Here is a 20762-nt window from a genome sequence, read left to right as displayed (position 1 = left end):
GCGAGGCCCCATCCTCCTTGCTGTAACCAGACTCCCCCAACATCGCCACAACACAAACACTGCAGGCAACCTCTGACCCCAGCCAGGCTTAGACAAAGTCCGACCCAGGTGACCTCTGTCTGTCTCTGGGGGCCAGGGAGGGGAGTGGGGAAGTGGAGAGCAGGGGAGGGGTGGGGGCCCTAGTCAGGGTGCTCTTTCTCTGTGGCCCCAGACACACACACACACACACAGAAACACACAAGAGAAACCCAGACACACCCACACCCACACAGACACAGAGACTCTTCCATGGACAGAGCAGATGAAGGTTTCGCTTTCATTGAGCTCACAGCTGTTGCCACGCATCTGAGAGAACAGCAGCCCTGAAGGCATTGTGGGATGCTTCCTTCGCTTTGTTAGTGTGGCTATATTTTAACTGATAGGATTTCGAACATGCAAAAGGGAAAAGAGCCAATTCCAGTGTTTACACAGACAACAAGTCAACAGGGCGCACACGCCCACCCCCCCCACGCACACAGACAGCGGGAGAGAATCCTTTTGACATCCGGTTGGAATCCCCTTGTATGTCAGCACTGAAAATCATCAGCAAGCACTGCATCACCGAAAAGCGAGAAGAAGTAGGAAGAACTAAAACTAAAACTACTCTACAGTGGAACATATTTATATGTTGTTATTATTATGACTATTATCATCAGAATGCAAATGGTACCATGTGTATGTAATGTGTACATCTGGGACTCAAACCCGTAACCTCCCCAGGCAGTTACCCAACCCTCCCAGCAAGAGCTCCCAGTGAGACCTGCACCCAGCCATTACACAAGGCACCTGACAGCAGCCACTCCTCTGGTCTGGAGTGGGCCAGAGTGGACTGGACTGGACTGTAGTCAGTGCCTGCGACCCTGACCTGCCCGCTCAGATCAGCCCTCATGCAAAGCAAAGCCATGCGGCCAAGAGGGTCGGCCAACAGTTTTAATTGGCCGTTCAGCAGCCAATCAGGACACAGAATTCCATCACTCAAATGCGCCCAGGCAGCCGACTTGGACTGCAGGGTCTGGGCAGTGCTTCCAGATAAACGAGCTGAAGGGCCTCGTGCTGCATTCTCAGACCCCCGCGCACCAGCCCTCAATTTTCCACTGGTGACCCCGGGGGCCCTCGTTCCCATTGTGGAGCTCACAGTGGTGTCACACACCAGTCACGGGGTCAAAACCACTGCGGGGCCCCCAAACGCATGGCCAGCGCCAACCATACCCTCGTTAGGCTAAAATTAATTACACAGCCCCCGCCCGGGAACCCGGAGTATTAGAGCACTAATTACCTGTCACCCGGGTCCACTGGTCATTAATTTTTTACCTGTTGGGAGTCAGTCAGGCAGCCAGGAGGCAGGAGACATTTAGCACAGCGCCAGATGAGTCCATCACGCATGCCCCATTATGTTTGTCTAAGATTTAAAAATCTTTACTGCTGGTTTAAGAGTTTAAAAAAGTGGCATTTTCCTAAATGGGTGACTTTTTCTTTTTTTACAACACTGTACTGTATCATTTGTATAATCATTGATGATTATATTATTATTATTATTATTATTATTATTAATTCCACATTGTGTTGCTTGCTTATAGCTTGGGGTGTACAGATATTATCAGGACCACATCAAACCATCCTGGATTACACCCCAACCACCACTACATAAAAAGCCTATGGATCTCACCTCCAGGGAAGCCTGGGTGCCTGGGGAGTGGTGAGGGGCCTCCACCAGGCTCCGGTACCCAAGAGAAAAATGGGTCACTGAGATCACTTCCCCGACCTGGAAGTAATCCCACAATCAAAGGGTGATGAGAGTTCAGGGGTCACGTGGGAAGCCACCGAGTACAAACCCAAAACTCTGCTCGTGCGTGGTGTAAAATCCGATAAAAGGGAAAACGGCCATGCGAGCTCATGTGTCAATGCCCACGACACCTACAGCAGGCTTGGTTTGACCGCATGGGCTATGGTTGGGCAAGAGGGTAGATAAAAGTAGCACTCAGTTCTTCAATTGTAGGGTCTCAACCCACAGAGAGACCGACTCACAGCTAAATATAGTTTAGGCTGCACACAACCACAGACTCTGCTCTTTCTCGGATGGCTCCCTAACACACGGAGCCCGTTTCGCTGAATAAAGTTCCCAATTCTTGTGGTGTCACAGTGTAGACCCTTCAATGGGATTTGCCAGAAAAGATGAGACACCACCAACGTTTATACAGGTGTGAAGCCCAGCTGGAGCAATACAGAGAAGGCTGCGTAACATTTCCAGGCCACGGGAGCGGTTTTGTGCTGGGATAAAGTTGAGGAAAGTTTCCTTTATTCAGTTGTTCATACAACTGAAATATGCTTTCTACAGATGAGCGATGAGCTTGGATTAACAAACAATAATATCGGGGCATCCTCTGTTGTCGTGGATTTGTTTATTTTTGTTTGCGGAGAACGTAGAAAAGTCACGTGAAACTCCCCCCCATGGTTGATTTTTGTCAGTAGGTGGCAGTGTGGGGTTGATGTGGGAGTCGTCGTGCTCTGTTGCCCCACTCTGGCCTGCGCCAAAGTGGGTATGGCCATTTTAATCAGCAATTTCAGCAGTCTGAGGCACGCAAAAACACGCAGCAAACAGCAGCGCAGTCGGACCACTCACATGCCAACAGTGCCTCGACCGCGAATGCAATGGGTTTGAACGATAGAGAAGGTCTCGTCACCCGCTGGGGCCAGCATACTCCTTTGGTATTATGAATTATTTAATTTATTTTTCAAATTTGTGTGTGCATGAGTGAGTGTCTGGGCAGACATTAAGGGACCCTTACAGTCACTGAAAATACAGCTACACGTGTTCAGGATTCGCGAGCAGGGGCCTGAAATGAAGCGCTCGGCACGCCGGCCCAGCTGCTAAAAATACCCCTGACACACACGCACTCTGTTCAACTGCTGTACCGGGCTAGGGGAACAGACAGGAGTCAAGGTGGCTTACATAATGGCCAATCGGGGCCGGCTGCACAGACACACGCCGCTCGCTCGCACACAGGGAGACGGCGCTCTCTCATTGTTTCACTGCACGTCAGTGCGTTCACGTTAAATTGGTGCTAGTAGAACTATTCGTATTATTTATTACTGTAAGTAGCTCTATTGTTTTTGTTTCCCCAGCACCACCACCACCACCACCGCCGCCGCCAACTCCTCCTCCTCCTCCTCCTCAGCGAATCATGTTTCAGGTGGTGCCGCTGCTTCCCTGTCCGCTCATACCGATTGTATTTAGGTTATCGAGTGATTAAATATTTAAAACTTTTTTCCGTGTGTTTGTGTTTTGGCCGGTGCCCGGGAGACACTGCAAGGCTGGGTAAATGGGATTAACACCGGGCTGGAGGTTTGGTTTCACATCGCAGGCAGGCAGGCAGGCTCCACGCCATACAGTCAGGTAAGCAAACCCCCCTCCCAACCTCCCGCTGTTGCCATGACAACCCAGACCTCAGCTCCCTCTCCAGTGCCCATTAAAACCCTCAGGCCGTCAATCATCCTGCAGGGCCCCGGAGGAAGCCGCGCGAAGAGAGGGCTTAAAGGGGCCTGTGGTTTCCCTCGCTCTCTCGCTCTGCCCTCGACACCCCCACCAACCACCCCCACCCCTCTCTCTCTCTCTCTCTCTCTCTCTCTCTCTCTCTCTCTCTCTGTGTGTGTGTGTGTGTGTGTGTGTGTGTGTATTTATCCTCTGAAAATACGCCCCCGTCTAAATAAAAGCTGCCTGGACAAAAGCTGAAATGATACGGTGTGTGTGTTGTTGGGTTATGTTGTTGTGTTGGGTTATATCGTATTATGATGTCATATAATGATGATGCCGGCCGTGTACAACCCGCTCCATCTCTTACGAATTTCAGAGGACGACAACAAGCTCCTTAATTACCCCATTGATCTGCTGGCTGGTTCAATGGGATAATTAATGGAACCTGGTGTAAATAAAAGGTCAGCGCAGCGCAGGGCAGCCCCCTGGACCACTGGAGCCCTCACAGTCATTAGGCAGCAGGTGACACAGAGGTACAGGTACGCACGGAAAGATCCCATCCCACAAAAGCACAGATGCCAAGGAGGCATTGTGTGCTGCGTTGTGGTGGCCCTACAGAGTCTCCAAAGGAGAGACACTGGACCAGCGTTACTGAACACTCCATTCTAGAACAAGAACATGCTACAAGATGGAATGCTGGGAGTTTAATGTATTTATTTGTGCTTGCGTGTGTGTGTGCGTTAAGTGCTTATCAAGTCGTATACCAGGCTTATGCCACATATCTCCGTGTGCGTACAGTGTGAGACAAGATGCTAAAAGCACAGCCCACTGCTAACGCAATAACCCTTCCTGTGTTCCCATCATTTGGCTGTGGTCTTTAGGATTTAGACAGACAGCGCAAGGCGGTCATTGGACACCCGCCACCGTCCAGGTAATCAATACTTTTGACCCCCCCCACCTATCCATTTTATTGTTTCTTATTCCACAGTAACCTGCTGTCCCAGTGACCTCTCAGTGTCTCACTTGTACACAATGTTGAAAACCTTCCCACACAGTCCTGAGTGGCCTCTTTTCACCAATATTATTGTTATTGTTATTATCATAATACAAATGGTACCATGTGATTATAATGTGGGCACCTGGGACTCGAATCCGTGACCTCCCCAGCCAGCTACCTAACCCTACACATTACCCTATCCCTAACCCTCCCTGGACGAATTCCCCTCAGGTCTTGACTGGTACAGACTGGACTTACTTATTTTTAATTAAACTATTGATTCAGAGCTTCGATCTGAAACAGCAATCAGCAATGGTAAAAGGAATTGCACACATTCTCATACACACACACACAAAACTCACACACCAACAGCAAGAGTACTGTCATTAAAGTTTCCTAGCATTCCCAGCAACATGGTGTGTGTTACATAAGGCGTGGGGCTGTGGGTCTGCCTGGGACCATGAAGCCTCAATCAATCTCCGTGACCAACCACTGCATTCCTCGCCACACGCCTGCTGCCCCCTTCACCGCCCCCCCACCACCACTACCACCGCGGTCACCAGCAGACACATATACACACTGCCTGCCTCGGCTCCCTCTCAGCCCCATGCCAACTGCTCCAATAACTCTGTCACTGAAGTCAACTGTATAAAGATTAGCTGGAGAGGCAGAAATCCGTAATCAAGGCTGCTGGCTGACAGATGTGCCTTTTAATCAATCAGAGAGGCATGCTACGTGAAGACGGATCCAAACACTGGGAAACCCTGCAGCCCGGGTGGGTGGTTTTTTTTCCCCAGTTTTGTTTTTGTTTTTGTGGGGTTTTTTTTTAACCAGCAGCTGTTGCGTCAATCAGGTAAATTAATTACCAGTAAACAAATCTGCCGGGGAAACCCCCCCGCCCCCTCCTCTCCCTCTCTCTCATCCCCACATCAGGGCTGAGGGACTGGGCACTGTTCCCACTTTTGAGTCCTGGGAACTGGGGAGACGTTACCAGAGAGAGAGAAGGGGCGGAGAGAGGGTGTAAAACTGTGATTAGTTTGTGTTCAGGCAGACCTGTGGCTGCCTAAGTTCTGAGCACTATGCTTGTGTTAAAGGTCAGCTAGTGTCCCTTGCATGTATGTGGAGGTGTTCAATTATTATCTGCATTATTAGAACTTTAACAGAGGTATTGGGGGGATGACAGCTGGGGGAGAGAAGTCTCCCATCATTCAGGAGCCCATGGTAAAACTTCCTGTCTACCCCCCCCAATGACAGGTACAGCAGCGCATTCACGCATCACGCACAGGGGCCTTACAATGTCCTAAAAGGTGCACGGAAAGCTGCATGGAAGCCATATTGAATTATGGACACAAACACAAGCCCTTGACAGAAGAAAGACCGTGCAGCTTTGGTCACGTGGGTGGCACCAGATGTGGTTCTACTGTGCTTTGGGCCTGCTCCTTTTCGTGCCTGGCGTTGCATCTCATGCATGTTAATGTGAGCGTCAAGGCTGCTGGCTTTTCAGCAGGGAAATGGAACAGGAAATCTGTAGCAGCCGCACAGCCATCCGTGCCCGTGTTACTGCCGACTCCTCAGAATTCAAAAGGTCTGCCAATGAGATCTCAGTCCCCTGCATCTGGTCTCAGGTCAGCCCGTGACTGAGGACCACTCGCCACGCTCCCCCCACTGAGCACTGCCCGCCCCACCCCCACTCCTGCCTAGGACGCTCCCCCCACTGTGCCTCTCCTGTTTGCAATTACTGTACCGGTGGTACAACACCACCCCGTCTGCACAGACCCTCCGCTGCACTCCCCCCCACCCTATACAGCAGTACTCACTAGATTACAAAGCATGGCGCACCGCTGCTCATTAGTGTTGTTAGCTTGGGGGGGGGGGGGGGGGGGGCATGTAATAGCCTGTCACCTCCTGCTCCACACAATAAGGGACAAGAGCACCAACAGGGCGGTCAGGAGCTCACGGCTAATTTAAGGTAATGAATGCCATTAATTAGCCAGGGGGAAAAAACAAAACAAAAAAAACTGAAAGGAAGGAAGGAAGAAAGGAAGAGGTGGTTGGGGGGGCAGGGGGAATAAAAGAAAGAAAAAATTAATTCCAATCATGTAGCGTGTCAGTGTGGATGTCCAGTTCACAGGAACACCCAAGGGGGTTCGAGCAGGTGAGCGCACCCTCGGAACATCGCTGGAATGTTGTTGGAACACCATCGGAACCACGGCAGCCACTTCTACTGAACCTTCGTCTGCAGATTATTACTACTACTATATACTGTGGACTGGTTTTAGCTTTGCCCAGGGCAACAAATGTGAACACCTGAATTGACACGCAGTGAAGGAAGACAGCCCTTGACCTAACCCAGGTACTCTAAAGTGCGATGCAGAGCTCTCTCTGAATTCTGAGAGGGGGAAACCCAAACAAAAACAACAAAATTCTCAAACACAGGCCAGTGATTCTGAAAAATGCCTGTCTCTGTCTTTATTAATTTATTAATTTATTCTCCTGCTGTGGCTTTGGAGGAGGCTGTCCCACCTGGCTCTTCACCGTACACATGGAGTAAATGAGCATAAATAAAATGCTGGGCACTGGAGGAAGCGAGGTAAGTGTGAGGATGAAATATTTATTGTGTCTGATGCTGCCACAGGCACTGTGCGAACACTGCGCAGGCCCCAGCGCACGCGCACAGAAACCCCCTTGCATCTTTAATGCTCTGCTCTCACAGACCCAGGCCAATGGAGCCACAGTTCCCATTTCTACAGCGTCTGTGTACTGGTGGAAGACACTCCGCGAGTGGAAGTGGCAGCTGTGTGGCCTGTGGAAGGGCTCTGCGTCCTGTTGGGTGTCCTCTCTCTTACGGTACTCCACTACGGCACTCTGTCACTCAGCACGTGGCCCCCGTGTGGCACAGGCTTCCCCAGGAAGCTAGGAGGCCATGTGGTCTGGGTCCACTTAACCCTGCACTGACACGGCCGACCTCTGAGCTTTGAATTTGTTTATTTTAATTTGGGCAGCGCCTCCTCTGCTAGCTAGGTTTCTCACATGCCTCAGACTCATGGTCTAATTCAACAAGGAGCCCAATTAAATTTCATCTGAACTTGCAAATACAAAAATATACGCAACACCAAACCATCTCAACTAACCTTAATCCTAACCAAATGGTGCAGTCTGACTCTAACCAGACGAAGTTCCTATGCTGGAAACAAAATTGAACACAAATCAAAATAAAGAATAATAATAATAAAAAAAACATACAACTTCACAAATGACCAATGCCCCCCTCAAAACACATGTGGAGAAGAAAGTAAAAAATAGAAGAAAATATTTTCCACATCACAACCAACTGGAATTCCTATAAGCTCTGAAGAACGTGTACCTTCCATAAACTCCCCAAGCCAGCAGTCTGTTCTTTATAAGATTTTCAGTACTTGGCTTTGCAAAGCATTTATTAAAATACCAAGGACTTCAAATCTAAACCAACAGAGAAATGCGCCACCTCCCCTCTCCACCCTTACAATCACAGACAGACAGACGGCACACTCTCTCTCTCTCTCTCTCTCTCACACACACGTCAAAGAATAGAGCAAGGCAGAACAGAACAGGGAAGAACAGCGTAGAACAGGGAAGAAAGAACAGAGCGGAACAGGGCAAAACAAGGAAGATCAGCGCAGAAAAGTGCAGTGCAAAACAGCAGCAACAAGATTTTCTGACTGTACTGGTCTGAGGGCTCTTACTATAGAGCCCTGACCAGTGGCATGATACACACTCGAACACACAGGCTGATGATTCATAATAATAATAATAATAATAAATGATAATAAAAGGCTTAAATAACAGCCAAACAGTTATTCCTGAGCACATGGACCACAGTATGTTGTAATATGGGGAACACGGCTGTGCTGGCAGCTCCAGAGCCCTGGGTTTGGGAATCCTAGGCCCCCGCCAGTCCAATTGTGGCCCCACAACTGCATTAATATTCATCCTCCAAACTTTTTAAAAGCATCACCCCTACAAGTAGAGAAGGGAGGCAAACAAGTTGTTGTGAAATTTTGATAGTCTTCTCCCCCCAACAACTTTTTTTTATACACATATACATATATATATAATATTGTTTCCTATCCCTGGGTGAGGAGCTTTATATAGTAAACACAACTGGAGCCTCGTCTGTGGCTATCGGTGGAAGCCTCCTGGGGGACTTATTAAAAATGAAAAGAATTTCTGGCAGGCTTGTTACCAATCTCTTGCACACAGATGCACACACACACACACACACACTAACTCTCACTCTATCCCTTCCCCCCCAGTTTTACACAACTGGATTTCATTTTTGAAGGGTAGAAGTAAAGACAGAGAGGAGGGAGAGGCAGAGAGTGGTGTCGAGAGAGAGAGAGAGAGAGTGAGAGTGGGTGCTTGGGGAAACACAACTAGAAAAATAAAACAGCGCATCTCTGAATTGAAATACTGTCTGCCTGTGAGGATGTCAGGGTGTGACAACTACAGTGATACTGGGAGGGAAATTAAGGGAGTAACAGTATTTTATTTTCAGTCATTATTATCATTATTATTAGTAGTAGTTTAAATTGAAGGAGGGGGAGGGAGGAATGGAGGTTAGGGGGAAGATACATACAGGGGCAAGACGGGGAAAGGGAGGGAGAGAAGGATGGAGAGAAGGAAGAGGAGGAGGGCAGGAATAGAGAAGTGGAGAGAGGTAGATGGGAAAGAAGAAGCAGAGAGATGGGGAAGGATGAGAGAGAGAGAGAAAGGGAAGATGGACAGAAAGACAGCACACAGCAGGCCAGCCATCCACTGATGAGCGCTGCTTCTTCTCTTAACACTATCCGTTAAAACACTTAATTACGGGGCAAGGAGGGAGGTGGGGGAGGGAGGTGTTGGGGGGGGGGTGGGGGGTGGAGAGCAGCTGCAGTTGCAGGGCTGCATCCAGAGCCAGAGATGCCCAAGGGAGCAACCCTGCACACCAAACTGAGAGAGGGAGGGAGAGAGAGAGAGAGAGAGAGAGAGAGAGAGACCGACTGACCAACCAAGTGAGAGAGCAGCAGAGAGGGAGCGGGATGGGAGAGAGGGGAGGGGAGGGGGGCGCACACACGCATGGCAGAGAGACCCACACAGCCCCACTGCCTCCCTGCCCAGTCCAGCGCAGGTCAGGCACACACTGAGCCCTGCTGAGTCTCTGCCCTGGCGCACAGAGGAGAGGAGGCCTACCCCCGAGTTTGGGGTTTACTCATGGTGTCTGTTCCGTTTCACCTGCCGGATTTCTGTCAGCAATACCACCACCAAAATGAAGCAGCTCCAAACTCCAAACACACACGTGCATGTATACCAACATATTACACACACATACATGTATAAAGACATATTACATACACACATATATATGGACATATTACACACAAACACACACACACGTATACAGATATTATACACACATGTATACAGACATATTACACACACACATACACAAACACATGTAAACAGACATATTACAAACACATATTTATACAGACATTACACACAAAACACACATGTATACAGACTTATTACACACACATGGACATATTAAACAGATTTCTCACTCACATATTCACATAAACACACGCGCATATTACACATACACACATTACGCACACATATGCACTCACATATTACATACACACACACTGCCCCCCCCGTGTCTCCTGCGTAGCCTCGATGGATCAGCTATGTGGGTCACTCTACTGGTGTAAACAGGGCAGCTGCTGAGAGGCTGAGGGCAGACCGACGCTGCGCAGCGGGCAGCAGCGGAAACGCAGGCATTGTTTATCCCAGAGTGCTGCTGTATCACACAGATACACACAATCAAGATCATTAGTGCCACTCTGCTGTTCTTTGCTTCTCTTTTCATGTGAGCATACAAGCACCCAACTTTGGCTATTAGGTAACTCTCAGTCTCCGTCTTTCCCCCTTTCTCAAAATGCATGTATACGTGTAAATCGGAAATAAACACAAAGTAATTATTAATCACTTCCTGTCAGCGCACAGGTAGGGCATACTTAACACACCTGACCCGTGCGATGCAGCAGCAAATGCTTACAAAGCCGCTCGCCTGGCCAGCTGGCAGGGGTAATGTCAGGGACGGCCGCATTGCTCCTGGTCAGACCTCAGTGTCTTCAGCTTTCCTTCTTTCCAGCTGATCACCTAACTGAGCTACCTAATTCAGATCATTATTGTCTTAATTAATAATGCACATTTCTTTCAACTAAATGCAATACTCTATATCTCTCTCTCAACGTTCACTGTGCACCCCTAACCACTATCTCCCCTTCCGTCTCTGTTGCTTTATTTCTCCCCGTCAAGAGTGGACAGCACCAGTAACAGGGTGGGCTGGCAGGACCCAGGAGAGCTGCAAACTGAACCCACTATCCCAGCAGGAGTAAAGGACAGAGAGAGAGAGAGAGAGAAAGAGAGGGGAAGGGGAGGAGGGGGAGACAGCAACAGCATTCCCAAGACAATGGAGCGTCTGTGGAGCAGCCAGAACCTCCAGGGCCTGGGGCATAGAAGAGAGAGAGAGGGGGAAAGGGAAAGACAGAGGGGGGAAGAGAGAAGAGAGCAGAGACAGACAGACAGTGAGAAGTGGCAGGATATGGAGAAAAGAGTAAAACTGAGAGACAGACAGAAAGGGTATCTGGAAAAAGAGAGCAATAAAGGGATTGAAGAGCAACGGAGAGGGAGAAAGAAACAGAGTGCATGGGGCTAAAAAAAGTACAAGAGAAATGAGAGAGAGGCGTGCACACACGCACGAGCACACAAACACACACAGGTCATATTATTGCCGTGACAATATTAACCCTATCAGCGCCAGCACACCAAGCGTCCAGTGTCGGAGAGCACAGAGGGAGATGAGAGCATGCACTGGCAGAGCACTGGCAGAGCACTGGCAGCCTGCACTGCCACACCCACACCAGTGGGGGGCACTGTTTGTGCCAGAGGAGAAATAAAAGAAGGGGGATAACAAAGGGAATCCATCCAGTATACATAGTTTGCACTAATCACCAATCAGAGGTCTCCACTCTCAACAAGACACTCTTTGTGTGAACCCTGACATGGCTTCGGTGCCATTTCATACATGCTACACATACATGCAAACATTTATACATACATACACAAAATGCTTATTGAAAATGAATGACTAAAAGCATCCCCATGCAATAGAAAACACCAACACGCCACAGTGCTGGGAAGTGGAGGGGGACAACAGAGACCGGTTAGGCTTTGGGGGGTTATTGTTTACTCTGGTATATTTTCTTTATTACACCAGATATCTGCTCCAGCTTATTTTATTTTATTTTCTCCCTGTCCTGCACAAGCTGTTTTTTGTCAAGCCTCAAGTTTCCCCCCTCCCCTCCCCCCTGTAACAGCAGGCAGCAGCAGACTGCCCCTCTCTGTGCCCCCTTGGTCACTGCGCCTTGTTTTCAACTTCTGGTTTTCATTTGGTATCCCCCCCCACACCCAGCCTCCCCCACCCCCACCACCCCCACTCCCACTCCCACTCTCCACCAGCCACCCCCCCCCATCTTTGCCCCTCCCTTTGCTCCTTGACACAGTGCGTGTCCCCCTGCTGAGTCAGCCCCTCCCCTCCTCCCTGCCTCAGTTACATCTCACACTCGCTCTCCTCTCCTGGGTTGTCAAGACTGACGGGGAATCTGACACACGCACAGCCTGCAGAGTACCACCTGACCAGCATCACAAACACTCAGACAAACACACTGACACAGTTAAAACTGACACACACAGACTCTACCGTCCAGCTCTCCCACTTTCCTTGACTGACACACTGATGGAACCGAGCACACACCTAAATGCCTGATACCACCCACCTAGCTCAAATGCACACCTCCCTCCCACCATTTCTTTATGACTGACAGACAGACACTGTTACACTGGACTGGACCCCCTCCCACACAACACACTCACTGTGTCAGATGTCAGATGAGTTTAGAAGCCTCAGTGACCAGGAGGTTAAGAACAGTGCCTGAACTTGGCAGCATTGGGTCAGGCTGCTAAGCCAGCCGTTTCCTCCAGACGGACAAAGTGGCCAGTCCATCAAGAGACGGAGCAAGAGAGTGAGAGCACATCGCTGCACGCACTTGACAATGCAAAAATATAGATGCTCTGTATGCGGAAAATACATACAAGCATATATATACATATTCATACACACGCATAATACAATAAAATTACATCACATGACAAGACAGCTGTTTGGGACCTTTGGCCTGCCTAATTAGCAGAGATCCTCCCAAAAACATCTGGCAATAGATCTGCTTCTGAAAAGACTCCCACTGCATTGGACCACGGTGGCGGGAGGCATTAGCTCCCTGTCTCACCCTGCTTATCCAAAGCAACTTACACAGACTGAGGGTGGGTGGGGGCAGCTCTGCCTACAGCAGTCTCCAAGAGCAGGAGTTGGGTTTTGTATCTCACCTGCAAGACGAACGGTACAAGCAATGTGCCTGACCCTCCCAAAACACTGAGGCTCAGATAACGACGGGACGGGCCCCGGGCCGCAGTGTGGGACCACATGCGTGCTGCCCAGGAAGCATGTATTCACACTCACAATGGGCTCCATACTGCCATGGGAAAAAAGGCAATAATAATAATAATAATAATAATAATAATATTATTATTATAGTAATACAATGTAAAAGTTTAAGCTGAGACTTACATTAATGAGAGAGTGCAGACCTCTAGGCTGTACTTTGACCTAGAATAGGGAGAGACACTAGGACCCAGGGGAGAGTCCTTGCCGCCCCCTCCCGCCTGTATGCTAATTCTGCACGTGAACATGTGCAGGGTACAGCGGTCCCTGGGGAAGAAATGGGGTCGTCTGCCTCTACCCCTCTCCCTCCCTCCCTCCCTCCCTGCCTGCCTGCCTCTCTCTCTCTCTCTCTCTCTCCCCCTCGCTCCCCCCCCCCCATTTCTACCAATAGGGGCCGGGCAGGCTGCTCGAGAAGCTGTTGTCATGGCAACGGGTCATGTCTGTGCGTTGTCCCCCAGGCATCCCGAACGAAGAGGCACTGCCACAGTGTTTACGATAAAGAGAAAAAAAAAAGGAAAGAAAATAAAAAGAGGAGGAGGAGGAGGAGGAGAAGAAGAAGAAGAAGAAGAAGAAGAAGATGATGTTGACGACAACTGGCCTACTTTGACCAGCTATTGCTGTGATGGAGTCGGGTGTAGGAGCTTCTGTGACTGTGCTTTGTGTACAGACCGGGGGCCTCTGCCTGCACACTGCAGAACTTGTGTATGGGGGCCACACAGTGCCGGCGTGTGCCCATCTTATCAGCACACACACACGCACTCACTCTCTCACACTGACAGACGCACGTACTCTCACATACACATACACACACTAGCTCACTCACACGCGCACACACTCGCAAAGTCCTTGGGCGAACCAAGCTTACAACCTGTGTACAGCTCTGGCTCTCATCTACTCCAGCCACTGCCCAAAGCGGCAGATCTCTGTGATTTTTGATGCACTGTACAGTGGTGGCAGCTCACCGGGGGGCAACTAGCCTCTACACAGCCCCCGCCATTTGAAACGGACACGCCAAGCATCCCATTCCAAACATGATTTCTGTCCCAACAAACAGAACTGCTAAAACAATGCTGTGTGCCTCGTTATTCGGGTCCTGCTTCTTCTTGCAAATTTCCCTTTCTATTAGTTTCTTGGGGTTGCTGTGCTTTTGATCATTTCTCCTCTATCAATGTTCAACACTTCCACCAAAGAGAAAAACAGTGTGCCCATCTGTGTGGCCCCATTTTCCTACAGGCCCCGGAGCCCTGATCTGGGCACACATCTTAATGGCCATGGCTGCTTCCCGTTTCTGCCCATAATAGTGGTGTGCACTCATGGGCACCAGCAGCGGGCATCTCTGATAATGCCTGGGTATCAGGCAGAGAGGTGGGAGAGACAACGCTGCACACAGAGCCACAGTGCAGCCTCCATCGCAGGGAGAGGCTCAGTGGCGAAACAATCTAAGTGTTTTACATTTTTTTGGTTTAGTTCTTATGCTTAACCCAATAATACATACTGCACACACATTGAGGATCGAGGAGACGGCAGTTCTTTATTATAAACATCTCTCTAAAGACTGGAAAAGGACCACTGCATAGATACAGGGGGAAACCCCAGGGGTGCCCGCTAATGCATTGTGTGTGGCGACCCAGCTGTAGGTTAACGTACAGATTCTCAGCCGCATTGCTCTCTGCCAATTTATCTTGGGAGGGCCATGCTTTTTCATGCCGCCCAGCTGTTATATAAAGGTGAGGTAATGGTGTGGTCAGCAGTGGGCCTGTGAAAGCCTCTGTAAAGGAGCAGAGGAGCAGTAGAAATGCCAAGATTTCAGCATAGCCCTGGCCCAGTGGAAACTGTCCAACCCTGGTGTATCTGTGTGTGCCTCCGAGTGCATCTCTAGATGTCTGTCTCTCTATGCATCTGTGCGTGCGTGCGTGCATGCGTGCATGCGTGTGTGTTGTGTGTCTGTCTGCTCCAGACAGGGATAACAACACTGACAATAACTACCCCCCCCACCGCCAACCCCGCATGGCCGAGAGGAAAGTGAAGAAAAATCCCAGGGCAGATTAAACAGCGCTGTAATCCTCTTGGCTTTCACCTCATAGTCCCCAGCTCTCAAAGACAGAGCGAGAGAGAGAGAGAAGGGGGAGGTGGAACAGAGAGGGAGTAATGGAGTGACAGCAAGGAGAGAGAGAGAAAGTGTGAGAGAAGGAATTGCTGGAGAGATGGGGAGGGATAGAGAGAGAGTGATGGAGGGAGTGAAGGAGGGAGAAGAGAGGGGGCAAAACAGAATGGAGAGAGAGTGGGGGTGTTCGAAGGAATAATAGCAGGGAAAGACAGGGAGGAAGGGCAAGAGAGAGGAAAGTATGGGACTGGTAAATGAGAGAGTGAGCGATGGCAAAGATAGACAGAGATGGAAACAAGGGAGAGGGTGAAGGAAGCAAAGAGGAGAGGAAGAAGGAGCAAAATCGGGGGTGAGATTGGGGGGGGTTGGGGACAGACAGAGAGAGAGGGGGGGGCAGAGAGAGTGACAGTGGGAGGGAAAGCACAAGTTACAACAACTGACACTTGTTCCTGCGATTTCAGATGCAGTTACTCTATTGATAAGGTTTCCAGACCCAGTAAACAGACATCCGCTTGGTTTCAGAAAAGGAGCATTTTACACCCAGACTCCCCGAAACCTTAAAAAATAACCCCCACAAAAGGCAGCCAGCTCAATAATTCAGAGGGCAAGCTCGGCCACCGCTGTCAGCGCCGCCATGGCCTGATCACACCGCCTCCCCGGGAGCAGAGCTCAGAGGCGCGCTGCTCCTCCGGCCACTGCACAGGTCAGCCAGGCTGCTCCCGGTGCAGCCAAACGTGCCTCACACCTTCCTTCCTAGTCTCAGACAATTGCCGGCCCGTTTCTTGACACTGTCTGTGCGGATATAAACAGCCTTCCTCCCTCAGTGGAATGGCGTGCAGACTGTACTGTCTCGCCCGTTAATGGGGTCACTGCATATTCTAACAGGAAGATCAGTTAACAAATAGATAATAATAATAATAATAATAATAATAATAATAATAATAATAATAATTCAGGATCCAGCTAATTGGGGTGGGCCCATTTCTCCAGTGTACGCACTGGGGGGCGGTGCAGTGCTGGCGCTGTGCTTTGGGAAGCACTCAGGGCAACTTTCTCAGTGCACTCCAGACGACAGCCAGTCCCTGTCCTGGGAGCTTTCCTGCCGCGCCCGGCTGCCCCAGTGAAGCCACTGCAGTCGGAGGGTTAATGATTCAGCGCCGGCACGCACCCCCGAGCCCACACCCTGGCCCCCCATCCCCCACATTCCCCTCCCCCTCCCTTCCATCTTTTACTGCGATCCCCTGGAACTGCAGACAGGAAGAGGGCGGATATCCTGCGAGAGTGGCTGTGATATATGAGCAGCTGACTTCAAACAAGGACTGGGGGGGGGGGTTGCACCAATAAAATTTGGGGGGGTGAGGTGGGGGCAGGGCGAGTGGAGGCCTGGTTGTGTACCTAGCGGCCCCCTCCCCCTCCCCCTCCCCCTCCCCACAGGCCAGTAAGAGTAACAGTCCCCCCGACCACGATTACCACAGTGGCAGCTCACATCCTGCAGCCCCACAGACGCCCCCCAGACCCCCTCCTCATGCGCCACGATCTGTCAGTCGTCCCAAATCACGCGACCGGAACTTGGCAAGACAACTTTCACAAGAAACCCCGCTGCCAAGTGTGGTGTCAGTCAATCGTAAGATGAGTCAGCCGCACCAAAATTCTGAATTTAATACATAAATATGAGCTAAACTCTGATGTAAAAATATAAAATACACCACCTTCAGCTTGAAATGATCCAATAATGTGCACACCGATTTACCCAAGTGACACCTGTGCATTCACAGAGCCCCCCCAGTCCAGTGCGGAACAGAAGACGCCCAGTACTCCGGAACACTATTAGCTCTTTCTTTAGGAATGGCCGGCCTCAGCTGATCGATACCTGCAGTAGCACCGAGACGGCGCACCAAGTGCCAGGTGAGAAAGGAGGAGTGCCCAACAGAGTTTCAATGGACAGCGCCCTCAGCACCCCAACCCCATACCCACCCCCCACCGCCTCGCCATGCGGTCCACAGCTCTGGTGGCACAAGGCCTTTTGACAGGGGTTATTAGTATGAATAATTGAATGGCAAATGAAGACAAATGATATTATTGCTACGCGCGCAATAGTCAGTGCCCTATCTCGGTGGCTCCCATTCAATAGCATTGATCAGCTTTACAACCTAAGTAGCCGGCCAGGAAACTAAATGGTTTCAATCAATGCTACTTAACGGGTTATTGACCTGCCAACTGGTACCTCCAAGAATAAAATAAAACACACTACAAAAAACACAACAACAAAAATGTATACATAAATTAAATGAAATAAACACATAGATATAACCAACGATGGTGCAGTGGGAGTGACAGCACCCTGTGGTGAAGCTGGGGCATTGTGCCCCTGCAGTGGGGGCAGCTCTGACTTCAGCATTTGTTCAGGCAAACCCCCCTCATTGCTGACCCCTGCAGTGATGTGCGGCATGGGACAGCTCTCCTGGACAGGCTGTTTAAAGCAACCTCACTTCCCTTTTGTTTTCCACTTAAAAATGATATATATGTGTGTTTGTGTGTGAATATATATATATAAATAAATTTATAAATCTATAAAGAAACCAAAAGGAAGACGGAGAAGGGCCCGGCGAGCAAGAGGGGAGAGGGGTGAGGGGTGAGGGGTGGGAGGGCTTGGCTCAGGCTCTGAAAGTCCCAAAGCACTGTTTTACACATACAGCCCAGGGTTACCATGGATACAGGGCCTAATTCTGCCAGCTGACCTGCCTTGTGAAACTGAAGCGGAGCGTCTGCGTGTGTGTCACTGTGTGCGTGTGCAAGCAGTCGCGTGTCTGATTGACCGTGCGCTAGCATACGCGTGCGTGTGTGTTTGTCAAAGTCTCCATCATTTCATCACTCAAAAGTATAGGTTTGTTTTCTAGCTTTGGATGCCTTGCTGCGTCTGTCATTCTCTGACTGCACGTGTATTTGTCTAGCTTTGTGCGTTCTAAGACGCGTCGTCTTAGAGTTGTGTATGTATATGGTTATGGATACCAGTCTGGCTTATATGGCCGAGAGAGTAACTTTGTGTGCACCTGAAGCAAACTTACTATAGGTGCCTGTCTAACTACAGGTGTTGTCTTATATACTGACGGTATTATGCATTTCAAAGCATGTACAAGTGTTGCTGCTGTGATTGTAAATGTGTGTGTGTGTGTGTGTGACTCTCTGAGTCAGTGTGTTTGCCTGCTGTGTGCGTCGTCTTCTCAGTTCAGGAGAACCTCATTAATTCAGAAATGGAAATCATTTATGCATAGAGAGGGAGAGAGAGAGGGAGGGAGAGGGAGAATAGCAGGAGGAAAGAATCAGTGTGGAGATTTTATTATTTTTCTTCTTTCGCTAGTGACAAAAAAATTGTCTCCAGCCATTTTTGCAATTTAGTTCTAGCTCAGATAAAAATAAAGAATAATAATTATATATGTATGTATATATAAACATTATCTGAAATGTTTTGCATGAATCCCGTTTCTCCTTTTGACTCCTGTTTGCAGGTTTGTTTGACCCCTCGTTATCCGGATATTGCATTAATAAAAGAGGAAATCTGCTACCTGTGGGTGCATCTTGAAATGCAAAAGGCTGAGAAAAACCTGCAAACTGTCCTAAAAAACATCTGTATCAGAGTGTACATGCCTCTGTAGACTTCAATTGATATTTGAACTTCTAAGTATAACAGGACACAGTCACAATACACTGTTAAAAGTGGTCATCTCTGCACATGTATGGATCCGATTTAAAAAAAAAAAAAAAATGGAAACAATCCTACACTAACTTCAGCAGCTCTTCCCTTCATTCCCCCGTCTGTCCAGGCATAAGAGAAAGCTCTTGGGACGGGTCCTAAACCCAGAGAATTCTGCACTGACAGGCACACTCCTCTTGTGTATTGAGGTTTTAAAATATCCTTTATTTGTGATGTAATTAAGACCCAAAACAGCAAAGAACAGACCAAACACTTCCTCTTACTGCATTTAATCTGGTAAAGGGACAACTAAATAAAAATCTTCCACTCTAGAACTGGGCTGAGCCTTTTTATGGAAGACACTCTCCCGCCCCCAAACAATATGGAGCAGACATTAATCTGGCGGTGGACTGAGGGGATTAGAGCAACAACAACCTCCCAGAAACCAGGTCAGCCTGTCAGGGGGGCTGTGCTCTCTCCTGCAGCCTCCTGGCAGCACTGTGTGTGCTGTGCCAGCGCTCAGGACGGGGCACAGACGGGGCAGGGTGCGTGGGTGGGGCAGGCACCAAGCTCTGAATGTCACAACGCCAAGGAGCAGCGGCAGAGCAGATGACCTACCGGTGACCCCTGGCCTGTCCACAGAATGCAGCATTGTAGCCATATCTCAAGTCTGCCCCTGTACGCTCCATCATCTATAACCAAAACCCAGGGTTCCAGCAGTGCCGTAGAGGAGACTGGCTCTCTGAACGCAGCACAAAGGGTGTTGTGGGGGGAACACAAATCTGCTAAAGGGAGTGGCAGAGGGGGATATTGAAACTAACAGTGATTGCATCTGTATGCAACGCTGCTGCGATTGAAAAGTCAGTCGTTCTCTTTGGTTTTGTTAAAAGAATGATGGATATAGCGTGGAAATCTCCTTCATCCATCGCGGATGTTTCCGTTTATTGCGTGGTTGAAACGAAGCTCCGGTGCCGTTTCTCGCTCTGCCCCTGCAGTCCAGCCCGGTGCTGCAGAGGTAACCAATACTTCAGCACTGTCAATGAGACTGAGGGAGCCAGGTGCAGCGAGAGCTACAGAGGTAGTAATTTGGTCAGTGGGGAGCCATTTCAGTCGAAAGAGAGGCTATGGAAGTACATGGTATAAAAATAATAATTACTGTGCATTAAATTCACTGTCTGTAAATATGCCCCAGATACCACTAAAATGACGCAGACGAGAAGGAGCGGGGCCCTTGTCACGACTGCCTCGGTCGCTGAGCAGACAGACGCTGCACGCACATATGTGTGCTTGTGTCGCGTGAGGGGTCTTCAGAGCAGGGATGGAAAACACAGCACAGCCATCCATCAACTTTCAAAATTCGAACACAAACAACATACATACATCTCTCTGTCAAACTTTTTTTTTTTTATGCACTCTATACATATAAATACACAATATCAGACACGCACACTTCAGCTGCAGGCAGATATAAAGAATTAATGGCTTCCTGCCTGAACAGTGAATAAACCTGCAGTTTCAACAGGCAGAGGTGATGACTGCGCTGCACAGCCATTCATAGCAGCTACAGCGATCATGTACACCTGATTCAATGAGACTTAAGAAGCATGGAGTCTGAACACGTGCACAAGCACACATACATAAGCACACACACACTAAAAGGAGGCTGGTTTATTTTCATTGCAAGTTTGGGTGCCCAGCTGGTACTTGAAACCAGCATACTGGCAGTCCTTCCCCCGCGGAGCCCAGCCAAGCCTGTAGTACAGCACCAGACAGGGGCCGTGCCAACAGAGGAGCCCGCCAGCTCTGCCTGCCAACGCTCCGTGCAGCCCACTGCCTCGCCACGGCACTGCAGGGCCCCGGCACACCAGCGCTTTATTA

At 49.5% G+C, this 20762-nt stretch overlaps 1 protein-coding gene across 2 annotated transcripts in view; it reads right to left on the bottom strand.

Moving 5' to 3' along the window:
* The window catches only part of ssbp4 (single stranded DNA binding protein 4), a 64775-nt gene that overhangs the window by 19371 nt on the left and 24642 nt on the right, over positions 1-20762 (bottom strand). The gene's annotated exons all lie outside the window — the stretch shown is intronic.

Source organism: Amia ocellicauda, chromosome 22, assembly GCF_036373705.1.
Source record: "Amia ocellicauda isolate fAmiCal2 chromosome 22, fAmiCal2.hap1, whole genome shotgun sequence".
Classification (NCBI taxonomy): Eukaryota; Metazoa; Chordata; class Actinopteri; order Amiiformes; family Amiidae; genus Amia; species Amia ocellicauda.
This window is presented reverse-complemented; position numbering and strand designations above follow the sequence as displayed.